The sequence below is a fragment of the Oryctolagus cuniculus genome, chromosome 1 (assembly GCF_964237555.1).
Source record: "Oryctolagus cuniculus chromosome 1, mOryCun1.1, whole genome shotgun sequence".
NCBI classification, from domain to species: domain Eukaryota; kingdom Metazoa; phylum Chordata; class Mammalia; order Lagomorpha; family Leporidae; genus Oryctolagus; species Oryctolagus cuniculus.
The window spans coordinates 113,448,091-113,463,729 of NC_091432.1; the positions used below are offsets into that span (position 1 = coordinate 113,448,091).

Sequence of the window (15,639 nt, forward strand, 5' to 3'; positions counted from 1 at the left end):
CCCTGTCTCTCTTTAGTTAAGCCTGCTCAGGTGGAAGTCTGAAATTGTACTCTCTGGTGCTGGGTTATCTGATCATTGTGCATTATGGTCTCAGGGCCCACATTATGCAACCCACGTTGATGCATATTGGATCTGGATAACTTGCCTGTGCTTTCATGGGAGGCTTCTGAGGGGCACACCAGGGGCCTGGGGGCTTCTCAGATGGCCTGCATTCAATTAACAGTTCACAGCTAATCAATAGAGGCAGAGCAACCAGGTGGATGTAAGCAGGGCTGGATTTGAAGGATTTTCAAGTAATCATATTGGAGAATTCCCCTGGGTGCAAAGAAATGGATACTCTCAAGCCTCATTTGGCACAGACTAGTCAAGGCAGCAGCAAGTCGGCTGACGGGATGCCCGCCCCTTTAACAGCTCTTTTAATTCCAGACAAGATGACAATTCCCTTCTTCGTAGTCATTAAGGCTCCAATTCTATTTCTCATTATTAAGCCATGAAGTTGGCCAAAACATTTAAATTAAGCAAAATGAAGAGATTTATGAGCAAATTGAAGTCTAGGTGGAAAAAAATTGAAGCCTAATCTCCAAAGATTAAGCAGCACACAATAACCGAATTATTGGAAAAACTTAAATCTCAGAGGAAACAGGAGGAAATGTTCTGTCTTACTTTTCCCAAAGAACTGGCACTTTAAAAATTGCGTTTTCAGATGATCACTGCATGGTTGGAAATACTCACATGATTTGAGAAATGTTGGAATAGGGACTGAAATGGTATTTTAGTCTCCATGTAGAACCAGAGAGTATGTCAGATTGATAGCTCCAAGCAACTGACAGCTTCCTATAGAGAAAGAACAATGTGGTGAGAGTGACATGCATTATTTGAGCTCTCCCTCACCCTGAAGACAGAACCCCCGCTAGGTGGCCAGGTGCGGGTCAGAGACTAAACTTGTTTGAACGTCAGTCTCCGCACTGAGACTGCCATGCCAGAGGGAAGGGTGTTTCCAGCTGGCTGAGCACCACAGGTGAGACAGGGCTGGGACCTGTTGCAAGGGCAACCTGGAAATGACACCTGGGAGGTGAAAGGAGGTTCACACAGTCACCCAAGCCACCTCTATTGAAAGCATCTTAAGCCGGCGCCGCGGCTCACTAGGCTAATCCTCCGCCTTGCGGCGCCGGCACAGCGGGTTCTAGTCCTGGTCGGGGCGCCGGATTCTGTCCTGGTTGCCCCTCTTCCAGGCCAGCTCTCTGCTGGGGCCCGGGAGTGCAGTGGAGGATGGCCCAAGTGCTTGGGCCCTGCACCCCATGGGAGACCAGGAGAAGCACCTGGCTCCTGCCATTGGATCAGTGCGGTGCGCCAGCCACAGCACGCCGGCCGTGGCGGCCATTGGAGGGTGAACCAACGGCAAAGGAAGACCTTTCTCTCTATCTCTCTCTCTCACTGTCCACTCTGCCTGTCAAAAAAAAAAAGTATCTTAAATTAAGATCAAACAACCTCAATGATATTCGTGATCCTACCTGTAGGTCCCAAGTGAGAAGAGAGGTAGTTGCCTTAAGGGCAGGTAGAAACATCTCTTCAAACAACACCAAGGCTTGCCCTGAAGGTAAGTGGTATGAGCTGGAGGTCAGTTTTAAATACTTCAAGTTCCACTGTCTCCAGACCTACACCTCTCCCATGTACCTGCTGTGCTACCTGAGCTTGCCATCGGTAGAGTGATTTTTTGGGGTGAGCTAAATCATTATAAGGTTGAGTTAATCATTACAAGTCCATTCTTAACCCAACAGCGAAGACAAGGTCAGAATGCAACAATGGAGAGGTCAACTTTGATGGAGGAGTCCATAGACCTGCTTGCGAGAGACCAGACCCCAAGATCCTGGGGCTGGGAGTTGCAGCAGTACTGGGTACTGTGGGAAAGCCAGGCCCAGTGACACAGGAAGAGAACTAACATGTCTGCTGTCTTCCAGACTCTTTTACACAGGTTATCCTATTTAGTCCTCCAATTAACTCTCTAAGGTGGGCTTGGTGCCCTTGGTTTAGAGCAGAAGATGCTGAGGCTCAGGGGGTTTAAGTAATTTGCCCAAGGTCACAAACTCCTCACAGCATGGATCCAAGCTCAAGTTCACCAGGCTTCAAAGACCCTGCTCTTCCTGTGACACGTGCCGACTCCCTGGAAAGGAAGGCATCGAAGTCTTGTTTCACAGTGGGGTCAGCGGGATTTGCTTGCCACAGTGGCCTTTGTGGGAAACTGTAAGCGTCAGGGGCCCCACAGTCTCCTTTAAAATCTTCCAAGACTGAGATGGAGGTAGAAGCTCTCGATGAGAATGGGAAATGGTCTTGGATAACCAGACTCCTGTCTCCTCCACACTCATCTTGCCCCTTGGCGTCTTGTCACCAATCAGTGTGGCTGCCACCTTTCTGGGGCTGCTTTTGTTCTTGTACAAATTGGACTTAAGTGGGAGGAACACTCTCTCTCTAATTCCCTTTAGCAGAGCTTCAACAACTCTGAAATGGTGAAACAAGGCTTAACTAAAAGGCCCAGAGAAAACAAAAGGAAAATCAGCACAGATTAAAAGGGCAGCTGATTAATCAGCCTGAGGAATGTGACTGCTCTTCAGAGCGTGGTGCGGCCTCCCAGGAGCTTGTATGGAAGACTTCCTGCCGAACTGCCAGCCTGCCTGTGCGCACCAGAGGCCTAATCCTCCACCCATCACACCCTAAGCAACTGGGGACACACGAAATCATATCTCTGTTTTTGGAAGTTCAGGCCAATTTCTAAGGCCAGCCTTCATATTTCTTTTTCTTTTTAAAAAATATTTACTTATTTATTTGACAGGTAGAGTCACAGACAGAGAGAGGGAGAGACAGAGAGAGAGGTCTTCCATCCACTGGTTCACTCCCCAAATGGCCACAACAGTCAGAGCTTGGCTGATCTGAAGCCAGGGGCCAGGAGCTTCTTCCCAGTCTCCCATGTGGGTGCAGGGGCCCAAACACTTGGGCCATCTTCTATTGCTTTCCCAGGAGCATTAGCAGGGAGCGGATTGGAAGAGGAATAGCTGGGACTTGAACCAGTGCTCAGATGGGATGCTGGCGTTGCAGGAGGAGGCTTAACCTACTAAGTCACAGCATTGGCCCCCAATTAGTTTATTTTTATTTGAAAGGCAGTCAGGCAGAAACAGAGAGTCAGACAGAGAGCTCCCATCCACTGATTGCCCATATTTCTAAAATGGTGAGAGCTGGGCCAAGCGGGGAACTCGAACCAGGTCTACCACATGAATAGCAGAGACTGAGCACTGAATCACCACCACCTGCTGTCTCCCATGGTGCACATTAGCAGGAAGCGGGAGACAGGAGCCGAGCCAGGACTCAAACCCAGGCACCGATAAGAGACACAGTCATCCCACCCATTGCACCAAATGCCCGTCGCCAGCCTTCAGATTTCTAAGCACCTGCTCTCCCCATACAGATGAGCATCCAAAGAAATTTTGAGTCGCATCAAATTCATTATCTAACTTGAAAAGAGAAAGGAAAGCAATATAAGAGGAAGAACTCTTCAGCAACTCATTTTGATTTTGAATGTGAGTGTTCAAAGCACTGGGGGTTACTGATCTCCTTTTCCGTAGTCTTTGGGACCTCAATGGATGAATTCTCCTCACGCCACCGTGTTATCCACTTCATTTAGAACAAGGCTCTGTTTCACAGAGCTACCTAATTGCCTTTTTCAAATACTTGCAGACTTTCAAGATAACAAAGAAATAGTATTTCACATTCATCAGTTAGGCAAAATAAACAAAAATCCGATAATGCCAAGAGCTGATTAGGATGTAAGAGGGTTAGAGCGTATACAGGAGAACAGCTGGGTAACACCTAGTAAAGCTAAAGGTGAGAACTGCCCTATGAACCGCCCATTCCACCTCTTGTCAAATACTCCACAAAAATTCTTGCGAATGTTTGCAAGTAGACATGAACCAGAAAATTCAGTGCAGCAGTTTGTAACAGCACAACAACCAAAGACAAAACAAAACAACACCACCCTGGGAATAATTTAAAGGAACACCAGTGAAGGAATCGATTGAAGGAAAAATTAAAAACAACTGTGATTGCAGCATCATGAGTACAATCCAACAGGTCACAGTAGTAATAGAGGGGGAACCGCTGTACATATTTTCATACAAGTAAGTTCAATCAAAAAACGAGCGAAAACACCAGTTGTTCAGGTGAATGATGCTGTCTCTCAGCTGTTCTCAATTCTGTGGACAAGGACTCAGGCTTGATGTGAGATTAAGCTATTGGTCTTACGCCCGCGAAGCTTTTCCGTAAGGGTCTCACAGCACCGGTGCATCTGTGACAGGTGGAGCGGGCCCCACCAGACAAGCACTGGTGTGGAGTGGGTGGTGTGCGCCTCAGCTGAAACAGGTGCAAGCGGGAAAACGAAATGAAAAAGCCACTCCCTATCACGGATGCATGAAAGGAGCTGTCACCTCGCGAGAGGAATGCAGGTAAGTGGTTTTTAATGAGAATGTGCTACTCAACAGCAGGCTGGACTGAACTGTTAAGAACCCACATCACACTATCGTCACCAAGAGCATCAAAGGATGGAAAAGTGGTTTTGTCTTTGTTTACTCTACTAGCTTATTAAAACTACTCAAAAGATCAACAGAAAGATTTTTAAAAAATCAAATTATTTCTAGTCTTGTGTGGCATTGGAAAAGAAATAATACAAAATAGAAAGTGATCACAAGAAATCAAGGGGGAAAATGACTTCTAATTAAATTGGAGAAATACAGAGGTAGTGTGGCACAGCGGAAAGTCAGAGCTGAGTCAAATTCTGGCCGGTGGCAGAACTTAGGAGCTGGTGGTGCCAGTTCATTTAATGGTCCCAGTCTCTATTTATTGACTGTATTTTTGTGAAACAGGACCTCTTGTAGCGTTGCTAGGGAATCACAGAGGCAACCCAGACAAAGGGCCTACATTCAGTTTTTTTTTTTTTTAAGATTTATTTTGTTTGAAAGAGTTACACAGAGAGAAAGGGAGGAAGAGAGAAAGAGAGAGAGAGGGAGAGAGAGAGGTCTTCCATCCGCTGGTTCACTCCCCAACTGGCCGTAATAGCCGAAGCTGCGCCGATCCGAAGCCAGGAGCCAGGATCCTCTTCCGGGTCTCCCACGCGGGTGCAGGGGCCCAAGGACTTAGGCCATCTTCTACTGCTTTCCCAGGCCACAACAGAGATCTGGATCAGAAATGGAGCATCCAGGTCTCAAACTGACGCCCATATGACAGGATGCTGGCACTGCCAGCAGCAGCTCCACCTGACACACCACAGCGCTGCCCCCCCCCATGTTCAGTTTTGCTAAATAAGGGCATGTGAAGGGGTAAAGATTGGGTTGACCATGATACTTGTCCCTTGTTTTGAGCCTGATACCCCTCTCTACTCTCGGCCACACCTTTCTTCTATTATTTCCCTGGTGCTGGTGGGAGAGGGTCAAAAACCTTGGCACGCTGATCACAAGTGCCATCTGCAAAGCATTAGTGGCCAAACCTGACTTCAGTCACTCTGATAACTACGCAGTGTGTTTCATTAACATGATGTTTTCTGGTTTCAACTTACTTTGTTGTTGGCACACTACTGATCAGCCGAGAGGTGATTCTGTGGGCTCCGTTATGCCGGATTCCTGCAGAATTCTTCTCATGGAATTCCCCTCCAGGAAGATGCCATTAGCAGAGATGGAGCCCAGGGAAGAGGCTGGCTCTGTTGTACAGCGGGCTTTGAGCCTGAGTCTCAGGGCATCAGACGGAGTCCATCACCAGGCCTCTAGGGAAAGCCTCTTTCTGGTCCTGGTGCCAAAAATAGCTAAAATTCCCTTGAGCAATTGGTTTGATCCTGTGGCTAATGTGAACTGATGACGACATCCTTTTCTTTTTTTGAATCAATATCTGGAGAGCTACATTTGAGGTCCATCTGCAAAATACCTACGTCAATGCCTTGTACAATTTTTAACCCTCACTTGGGAGTCATCTTTGTTCCTGCCCTTGATTTTTTTTTTACTTCTCTTTCACCCTATTTTTAGACACACACACACACACACACACACACACACACACTGCAACTTCAAAAAGTTCATGGAAAATGGCAATCAAAGATAAGTGTATTTGGTGCAAAAATTTTTGAAATCAATGCATCGTTTTCTCATAATTTGCAATTGCCAGGAACTGTTGGAAGACCCTCCCCCCTAGTACCACCCTCTATACAATTAGCACTCCATGCTCATCTATTGAAGAAATGATGCAAAGTGTTGTCATCTGGGTGGACTGAGGATTAATTAATACAGAGTAGACCCGTGTTAAGTTGTGCTTCTCCCATAGAACCGTTCATATCCACAACTTTAAACGCGGCTCTTAAAATGCTGTTGTTAACGCCCTTCTAGATCCAAAATAAGTGTTTTTCCTAACACATCATTTATAATGTTTTTGCACCTTGGGGATTGAGGTATTAAAGTGCTGCTTCAGACACACCGGGGTAACTCTGGAAAATAACATGCTGGAATGAAAACAGCTCAGGAAAGCAATTTTATGTTCCATTTTCCTGGTAGGATACTTTCTGGGGTGGGGTGGGCCCTGTTTATGTGTAAGCAAAAGTCTATTCTGTGTGCTGAAAGAAAGACAAAGGCAGTTCCGTTCTGAGACGCCGTGCGGGAGCACTCGGCGGACAATTCAACGGTCAGAGAGCCAAGGACTCATACTCTTTAAACCACTGTCAGCTTTACGCACAAAGGGCCACCATTATATTTTTTTTTCCTTTCTTCAGTTCTCTAGTATTGTTTGCTTTTTTATTTCGAAAAGTAATTATATATACTAAGCTTTGCATGGGTTCAAAGGCACTTGTTAACTCATTCAAGCTGTGCGCCCCTTCCCTGAGTGAGAGGAACGCACACGAGTCAGCATTCTGACCACAGCGACGGAGAGGTCAGGGCCTTGGCCCCGAGTCCTTCGGCTTGGAGGGAGTGGTTCTGGGATTCCTATGGACACAGACATGCTCAGGTCCCTTCCGTTAGATGCTGCAGTATTTGCATGGAATCCACACGTTTCCTCGGGTATTATGTAAACCAGATTGCTTATCATATCGAATGCAATGCAAACAATATGCAAATAGTCATTTCACCATATTGTTTAGGGAGCAATGATGAGGAAAAAGGTGTGTAGATGTTCAGCACAGACGCACGGTGTGGTGGCACGGAGGGCTGTGGCGCCCTTGGGTAGGAAGGGCCTCCTCGTCCGAGCAAAGGCGCGCCACACCCTCTCCCCTGGACCCACTGGCTTCCTGCTTCTTTGGGGGCCTGCGCCCGAGTTTGTTTCCTTTTTCACGTCTTCTAGGGCCAAATCCTGGGGAGCCGCTGTGGTCCCGGCTGTGATTCTAATGAGGGAAGAGCGGATCCTTTAGCCTACAGGACAGGTGAGGCAAGGCCCCTGCTCTCCCGCCCTCACCTGGCCTTTTTTCTTCACTTCCTGCACAGCTCCTGAAGGGAACGGGAGAGCTGTGGCTTGCGAAGCAGAGGCCAACGGAGAAGTGTCTCAGGAACTGCGGGAGCAGGACTAGCGGCCAGGGGACAGAACACACAAGGCCCCGTCCTTCCCTCAAAACGATCCTTCTTCCCTTCAGGTGCTAGAGGATCCGGCGAGACCACCTCTAAAGCACTTAGCACAGTAGCGTGAGTGTATTCAGCACCAAAAGACGGCAGTCATTATCTAGAGGGCCCAAATCCCTTTAATTTAGGATTGGTTGATCCACAAACTTTGCATTTTTATTAGAAAGACCTCTTTTTAATGAAAAAAAAAAATCTCACAGGGTAGGGTCATTATAGCCTATTTAGGCTCCTGTAACAATGTTATGAGTTAAACTACAGGTATCAACACATATTTAAAACCACAGTGGGGATGGTTCCCCACAGTGGGGAACGGTTATTCATTCAGGGTTTGGTGCACCTGGGGATTTGCCGACCCCTTGTGAACGGCTCTCCAGGACCCCCAGAGCCTGAGTCTATGTTTAAGGAAACACTGACTCCTGCGCCCCTTTAACTGTGTTCTGAGGGATGGGGGATTCAGTGACCAAGAGTCCTTGGCACACGATGCAGGAAATAGCGTTTCTTCTGCAGAACACCATGAAGCATTTGCGATGCAAACGTGTACAGTGACCCTCCAAAGCAGTGAGATAAGATGTCATGTTTCCCAGACGTTGTTGACAAAAGGTGTGGGGCGTGAGTGCATGGGTGTGTGTGTGCAGTCCCTTTAGCAGGTTTCCCAGCATGAGGGCTGGGGCGCACACCTGTACTTGACCTCACTGCACCCAAGGTCAGTGATTCACCAAACTTCTCTGCTGCTTGGCTCCTGCTGTTGACCTCTGTCTGTCTGTCCCAGACACTCCAGGGATGCCCGTCTTCTACACATGTCATCTTCACTCTGAGAGGAAGAGAGTTGGACAAAGCTTCCAATGCGTGGTCTGGGCAGGGGGGTGGGGTGGGGTTCCTGAACCCATCACAGGAGAACTTAAAATAATCTAGGAACCCTGACTGTTATCCACTCTCAGGTAAATTCCAAACCCATCCTGGAAAATGGGAAAAGCTTTCTCCCATTTGTTTTTAGCATGCCTTAATTCCAGTGTCTTCCTACCCTACTGGCAACGAAAGTACCAAGTTCTCAGATCCTTAGACTCCCAACAAACTGCTGCATTGCTTCTCAACTGGACGAATATAGTGACCTTTTACCCATTTGTTTGCTCATTAAAAACATATTTAAATAGTTCCTATCTGAGCAAAGAGCCAGCAGAGAGAGAGAGATAAGTATATTTTGGGGGTGGACAGCATTTGGTAGAATCAAGAAAAGAATTCCATGTTCATGGCTTAGTAATTGGTGTAGAAAGTGATACCATTTACTAAAATGTGGGAAGACTGGGCTGGGAAGGAAAGAAGGGAGGGAACTGCGTGCTCCTTTTGGGGACAGGTTGAATTGGAGACCTCTATGGATGATCTAAATGGAAATAGTAAACGGGCAGTTGGATGCAAGTGTGAGGGCCCACAGGTGTTCAGGCAGGTGATTTAGAATTAAGCAGCATCAAGATTTTACTTAAATCCAGGAAACAGATGGCATGAACAGGGAGAAACTGGAGAAGAGAGAGAGAGAGAGAGAGAGAGAGAGAGAGAGAGAGAGAGAGAGAAGGGAACTGAATGCTAAGCAGCCCAACAGCTGGAGACAGGTAGGATGGAGGAGGAGGAGGAAGAGTCCAGCAGATGAAGGAGGAGCTGCCAGGGTGAAAGAAGAAAACCAGCGATGTCCCAGAGGCCAAAAAGAGTGGAGGAGTCAGGTGAGCCCAATGCTACTGCCAATTTCAAGTGTAAACAGAGAAAGTGTCCGCTGGTGACCCTTACAAGAATGAAGTCAATGAAGACTGGTGGACACTGGATCCACACTGGAGTAAACTGAAGAGTGGGGAGTGAGAGGAGAGGCACGGACAACATGTATAGTGACTGTATTAAAGAAATTTTGCGGAGAGGGGAACAGGAAAATAGATAAGTAGGGGAAAGGAACTCATAATGTGTTGTGATGAGACCAACTGAGCAAAGAGAAAGAGATTGGGGAAGCATGAAAAGAAGGAGAAAATTAAAGAGGGGAAAATCCAGAGTGGGTAAGAACAGAAAAGATTCAGAACACAGATGGTAGGCTGCAGCCAAAGCAGTATTAAGAGGGAAATTTATAGTGATAAGTACTTGCATTTAAAAAAATAGAAAGATCTCAAACAACCTAATGATGCATCTCAAGGACTCAGAGAAACAAGAACAAATCAAACCTCAAATAAGCAGGAGGTGAGAAACAATAAGAATCAGAGCAGAAATGAATGAAATTGAAGCTAAAGAGGCCAGCACTGTGGCACAGGAAGCTAAGCTTCCACTTACGGCTTGGGCATCCCATATGGGCACTGGTTTGAGTCCCAGCTGCTCCTCTTTCCATCTGGCTCTCTGATATGGCCTGGGAAAGCAGCAGAAGATGGTCCAAGTGGTTGGGTTTCTACACCCACATGGGAGACCCAGAAGAAGCTTCTAGATCCTGGCTTCTGGTCGGATCAGCTCCAGCCATTGCAGCCACATGGGGAATGAATCAGCGGATGGAAGACCTCTCTCTGTCTCTCCTTCTCTACACCTATAATTCTGCCTCTCAAATAAATAATAAATAATATTTTTTAAAAAAAGAAATTGAAGCTAAAAAATTCAAAAGATCAACAAAATGAAAATCTTGTTTCCCAAAAAGATAAACAAAATAGATATAAGCATTTAGCCAACTAACAGAGAAAAAAATCAAATAAAATTAGAGATGAAAAAGGAGACTGATACCACAGAAATACAAAAGATCATAAGAAATTACTATGAATAGTTTGGAAACCTTGAAGAACTGCATAAACTCATGGATACATATAATCTACCAAGATTAAATAAAAAAGATATAGCAAATCTAAACAGACCATAACAAGCAGCAAATTGAAGCAGTAATTAAAAGTCTCCCATCTGGGACAGGGTTGTGGGCATAGCAGGTTAAGCAGCCGCCTACAACAATGGCATCCACTATTCATTTCTCATCAGAAAAGCTGAAAAGTAGAAGTCATGTAAGTGGAGACAGTGTTTTTAACAGACTCAGGTTCTCTTCTCTCTCTCTCTTTCTTTTAAAAAGATTTATTTATTTATTTTGAAAGAGTTACACAGAGGGAGGGAAGGAGGGGGAGAGAGAGAGAGAGAGAAGGAGGGAGAGAGAAAGAGAGAGAAAGAGAGAGAGAGAGGGAGGGAGAGAGAGAAAGAGAGAGAGAGACTTCATCTATTGGTTTACTCCACAGATGGCCAAAATGGCCAGAGCTGGGCCAGGCCAAAGACAGGAGCCAGTAGCTTCATCTGGATCTCCCACATGGGTGGCAGGGGCCCAAATACTTGAGCTACCTTCTATAGCTTTTCCCAGGTCATTTGCAGGGAGCTGGATTGGAAGTGGAGCATCCAGGGCTCACAATGGCATCCATCTAGGATACTGGCATTGCAGGCAGCAGCTTTACCTGCTGCACCACAACACCAGCCCAAGGTTTTATAAATTCTTTTATTTAAGTTTTATTTATTAATTTTAAAGAGTTACACACAGAGAGAAGGAGAGGCGGGGGGGGGGAGGTCTTCCATCTGCTGGTTTGCTCCCCAAATGGCCTCAATGGCCAGAGCTGTGCCCATCAGAAGCCAGGAGACAAGAACCAGGAGGCAGGAGCATATTCCAGGTCTTCCATGCGGGTGCAGGGACCCAAGGACTTGGGCCATCTTCTACTGCTTTCCCAGGACATAACAGAGAGCTGCATCAGAAGTGGAGCAGCCAGGACTCAAACTGGTACCCATATGGGATGCCGGCACTGCAGGCAGCAGCTTTACCTGCTACGCCACAGCACTGGCCCCTATAAATGCTTGAATCTTGTCCTTCTGTAGCCATATAACCAATTCCTCACTTTTCTTTCCCTCTTATGATGTTTGATATACATCAAATACAAGCAGGTACTTCAAAAAGTTTATGGAAAACAGAATTAAAAGATAAGTTAATTTTGGTGTAAAAAATTGAAATCAAAGCATATGAGGTATCTTCAAAAAGTTCATGGAAATATGTATTATGAACAACGTATTCATGGATTTCCTTTTTTTTTTTTTTGCATCATTTTCTTTCCACAAACAATTTGAGGTACTCCCGTGTGTGTGTGTGTGTGTGTGTGTGTGTGTGTACAAGAGATAAGACAACCATTTCATGCTCATGGATTTGGTGGGTCAGGAATTCAGAGCACACACAGTGGGATGGATGGGTTCTCTTTGGTCCATCATATCAGGGGCCTCAGTTGGAAATACTCCGAAGTTGGGGTGGCACAGTGGTGGGACTGGAAGCATGCGAGGCCTCGTCTACTCCTAAGTCTGGTTGTTGGTATAAGCTGTTGGCTGAGACCTTGGGTGGGGCTCTTGGCTAAGATTGTTGGCACACCCTCACCGACCTCTCCACGTGACTACGTGGGCTTCCTTACAGAACAGTGTCTGAGTTCTCGGCACAAGGGCCGCAAAAGACTATGGCAGTGGTGTGTGGCATTTTATTCCGCTGACTGAGGCGGTTGCAAAAATTCTTCTAGGTTCAAGAGCAGATGTCACAGGCCCTGCCACCCAACGGAAGGAATGTCAAACAGTTTGTGGGCGTGTCCTAGAACTACCTCAGAGTCAGTGAGTCAGGTCATTGAGTAAGGGAAAGTATTCCGTGTAATGGAAAGCTGGTCTCTGGGTCCGGAGGAAACATCTACAGTTGGACAGCCTCTCCATGTGAAATATACAGAGTGGTTGGCCGGCGCCGGGGCTCACTAGGCTAATCCTCCGCCTGCGGCGCCCGCACCCTGGGTTCTAGTCCCGGTTGGGGCGCTGGATTCTGTCCCCATTGCTCCTCTTCCAGTCCAGCTCTCTGCTGTGGCCCGGGAAGGCAGTGGAGGATGGCCCAAGTGTTTGGGCCCCTGCACCCTCATGGGAGACCAGGAGGAAGCACCTGGCTCCTGGCTTTGGATCAGCACAGCACTGGCTATAGTGGCCATTTTGGGGGTGGACCAACGATAGGAAGACCTTTCTCTCTGTCTCTCTCTCTCACTGTCTAACTCTGCCTGTCCAAAAAAAAAAAAAAAAAAAAAAAAAAAAAGAAAGAAAGAAAGAAAGAAAAGAAATATATGGAGAGGTGCTATCTGCTCTTCCAAGTCTCCGCTGACCCCTCTCTGCCTCATTTCCTTTTACCAGTCAGTAGTCTAATTTATATCCTTCATTTAAAACTTCATATGAGAAGAGCCAAACTTAAAAGAGTCATATGGGACTATCTTGAAAATTTTTAGAGAAAAACAGTTGTAAAATTCTAACAGATAATGAAATAACTCAGGAGAATTTTATACTGGAGGGGATTTATCTTCTCAGTGCCTCAAAAGTTGGCTGAATCTTTTGGACTAACATTGTGTGCAATATTTTTTAATTGTATTCAGTGTTATTTCAAGATTGGAACAATTTTTTTAAAATGACATGTTCACAGAACTCAATAGAACCACCTGAGGTAGGTGAACGGCTAAATGATCTGAGACAGATGGATATCAATGAGCAATATTTAATCTTAATAGCAAGCAGGCTTACCAATGACAAATTCTTGGCTTGGAAGCAATGCTGACTATGATACAACTTTGCTGAGCTCAATGTTTTCAGTGAGTGGGGAACAACAGGATAGCCAGGTAGCTGCCTTACAATGCACCATAAACATGCCTAGGAACCCCTGATTAGCTGCTCCCATGCATCCTCAATGGGGCCTGCAAATGGTTCTTTGAAGTGTAACTCAGTCATACAACCACAAATTTAACTGTGTTCCAATATTAGTCTCGTATGCATTTAGTCAATTTTTTTTTATCAACTGCCATGGCCATGGTCTTGAACTAGCTGTGAAATGTTATTAGAAAACTCCAGGTCAGAAGTATATCATTTTAAGAAATATTACCCTTTTAAATAATTAATCCCTTACTTCCTGAAGAAAAAATTCTTGAGTTCATATAAAATGTATCATAAGAAGCTAACTGGATGAGCACAGCAAAAGCTAAGGCAAGCATATGTTTAACTACCCTTTTCATTAAGCCCCAAATGCTCATTAAAATTCTCACAAGTTATGCATGTACATTTTCACTACACTTCTTGAGTGAGGTCAGAGATGAGTAAAAATTAAAAAAAAAAGAAAGAAGAGTAGAAATGAATTGGCCACTTTCATTTCTAGCATAGTGAACTAGTTAATGTCAAATATAATTTTAAACATAAGTTAAACATATAATATCTGTTTTATGAAAATTAACCAGCCTTGTGAAGAGACAAGAAAACCAAGATAAACAATATACAATTGAATCAGGTTTACAAGGGCTCCGAATGATAAGCTCTGACATATAGACTTTAAAATGAATATGATTAAACTATTCAAAAAGATAAAGTGATTGAGAATTTTGGCAGATAATTATACACAAATTGTAAAACTCACAAATTGAAAACTAGATGTATGAGTGTAAAGCAAATTTCAGATAGCTGAAGAGAGAATAAATGAACTGGAAGATGGGTTGGAAGAAAATATCCATACTGGGTGATTGCGAGACAAATACAAGGAATATTCCTAAGAGAGCATAGAAGACATAGATACACTTTTTTGTGTTTGGCACACAAAAAGATGATGATTCTAGCAGGAAGTTTGGAGATATTAGAAGGAACAAAAAGCAATTAAATTAGAGTGCTGTCAGGAAATCGGCAGATCAGAAAAATTCCAAGGTCTTATTTCCCCCATAGAAACATCCAAAAAAAAAAAAAAAAAACTGTCTGAATGAACTTTGTAGGAGTTCTGAAAATAACAAAAAGTTTACAACAACAAGAAACACTCAGTAAAGAAAACAATTACCTTTAAAATAGTAGGAGTGTTTTGTGGCATTTCCGTACATCCTTGCCCCCACTCACTCCCTGGTAGGGTAGCAACATCTTGGTTTCGAGCAGTGGCAAACCTTCCAGTTTCCAGGACTACTCTGAAAATTAGAGTGCATTCTATTCTAAGTTGTCCAGGAATATCTGAAGGACTGACTCACTGGTCTGTGTCTTGCACAACTCAGAACACAGATGGAAAACGGGTGGGCACTGCTGATAAAGGCTATGAAAGGACTGCAAACCCACGGATGCCTGAGATGAGAGATGCTGTGTGGAGGTTCACAACTGGGTATCTAAGGCCCACAGGAGGAGCTGAGGCAAGACTCTGGGAGATTGGAACATTTCAAAGTCACCGCATATATGGAGATTTTTAGAAAGTCACACACATGTCCAGATAAGATGGAGTCTCAAAACAGTCTTGAGAAGACTTGACCCTGCAGGTGAGGTTTCTCTCTGGGCTCAGAGCAAACCACACAGAGAGTCTGTGAATGTTGGCCCCAGCACAGAGCCAGTCTGCAAAGATTGGGAAACATGGTTATTTCTCTCTCTATTTGTGTGTGTGTGTGTTTGTGTGTGTGTTGTTTGTTTTCTTTCACATTCCAGGAAATCATCATCAAGACATCAACTGGACATGAATTAAAACAACACACTTAAATGAGCACATATAAAAAGAAATAACATTCCCCCACAAATAAAATTGGAAAAAAAATTTCCCAAACAAACACACTACCATGGCCTTCAACAACTGACACAAAACAAAACAAAAGTAAAAACAAATCCTGATTGCCAGAGCTGCCAAATAACAACTATCAAATGTTCAGTTTTAACAATAGCAACACACACACACACACACACACACAGCGTACAATGTTGCAGGAAAACACAGTTCAAAAAAAAAGTAAATTGACAGAAACTATCCTCAAAGCAGCCAAAACATCAGATTTACTAGAAGACTTTAAAACAATTGGCTAAATATGCTCAAATACTTAAGGGAAAACATGGACAAGGACTTAATGGAAATTAAGAAAAAATGTGAGAGATCTTTAAAAGGTTCATGGAATATATATATATATATAATATTATAGAAAAATACCTGGGTTTTAAATTTTTTGCACCGAAATAAACATCATTTAATTCCATTGAA

General features: G+C 44.6%; 1 long non-coding RNA gene across 7 annotated transcripts in view; it reads right to left on the reverse strand.

Moving 5' to 3' along the window:
• Window positions 1–15,537, reverse strand: part of LOC108176875 (uncharacterized) — a 42,790-nt gene extending 27,253 nt beyond the window's left edge. For 5 of the 7 annotated variants that reach the window (XR_011378163.1, XR_011378168.1, XR_011378167.1 and 2 more), the window contains exons 1-4: window positions 14,476–15,536; window positions 5,597–5,947; window positions 1,512–5,218; window positions 733–834 (exon numbers count right to left, since the gene is read on the reverse strand). This is a non-coding gene — a long non-coding RNA (uncharacterized lncRNA). Of the gene's footprint in view, window positions 1–732; window positions 835–1,511; window positions 5,219–5,596; window positions 5,948–14,475 lie in introns of all 7 variants that reach the window. The other 2 variants (XR_011378166.1, XR_011378162.1) reach the window with 2 other exon arrangements.
• Between the last annotated feature and the right edge of the window lie 102 nt (window positions 15,538–15,639).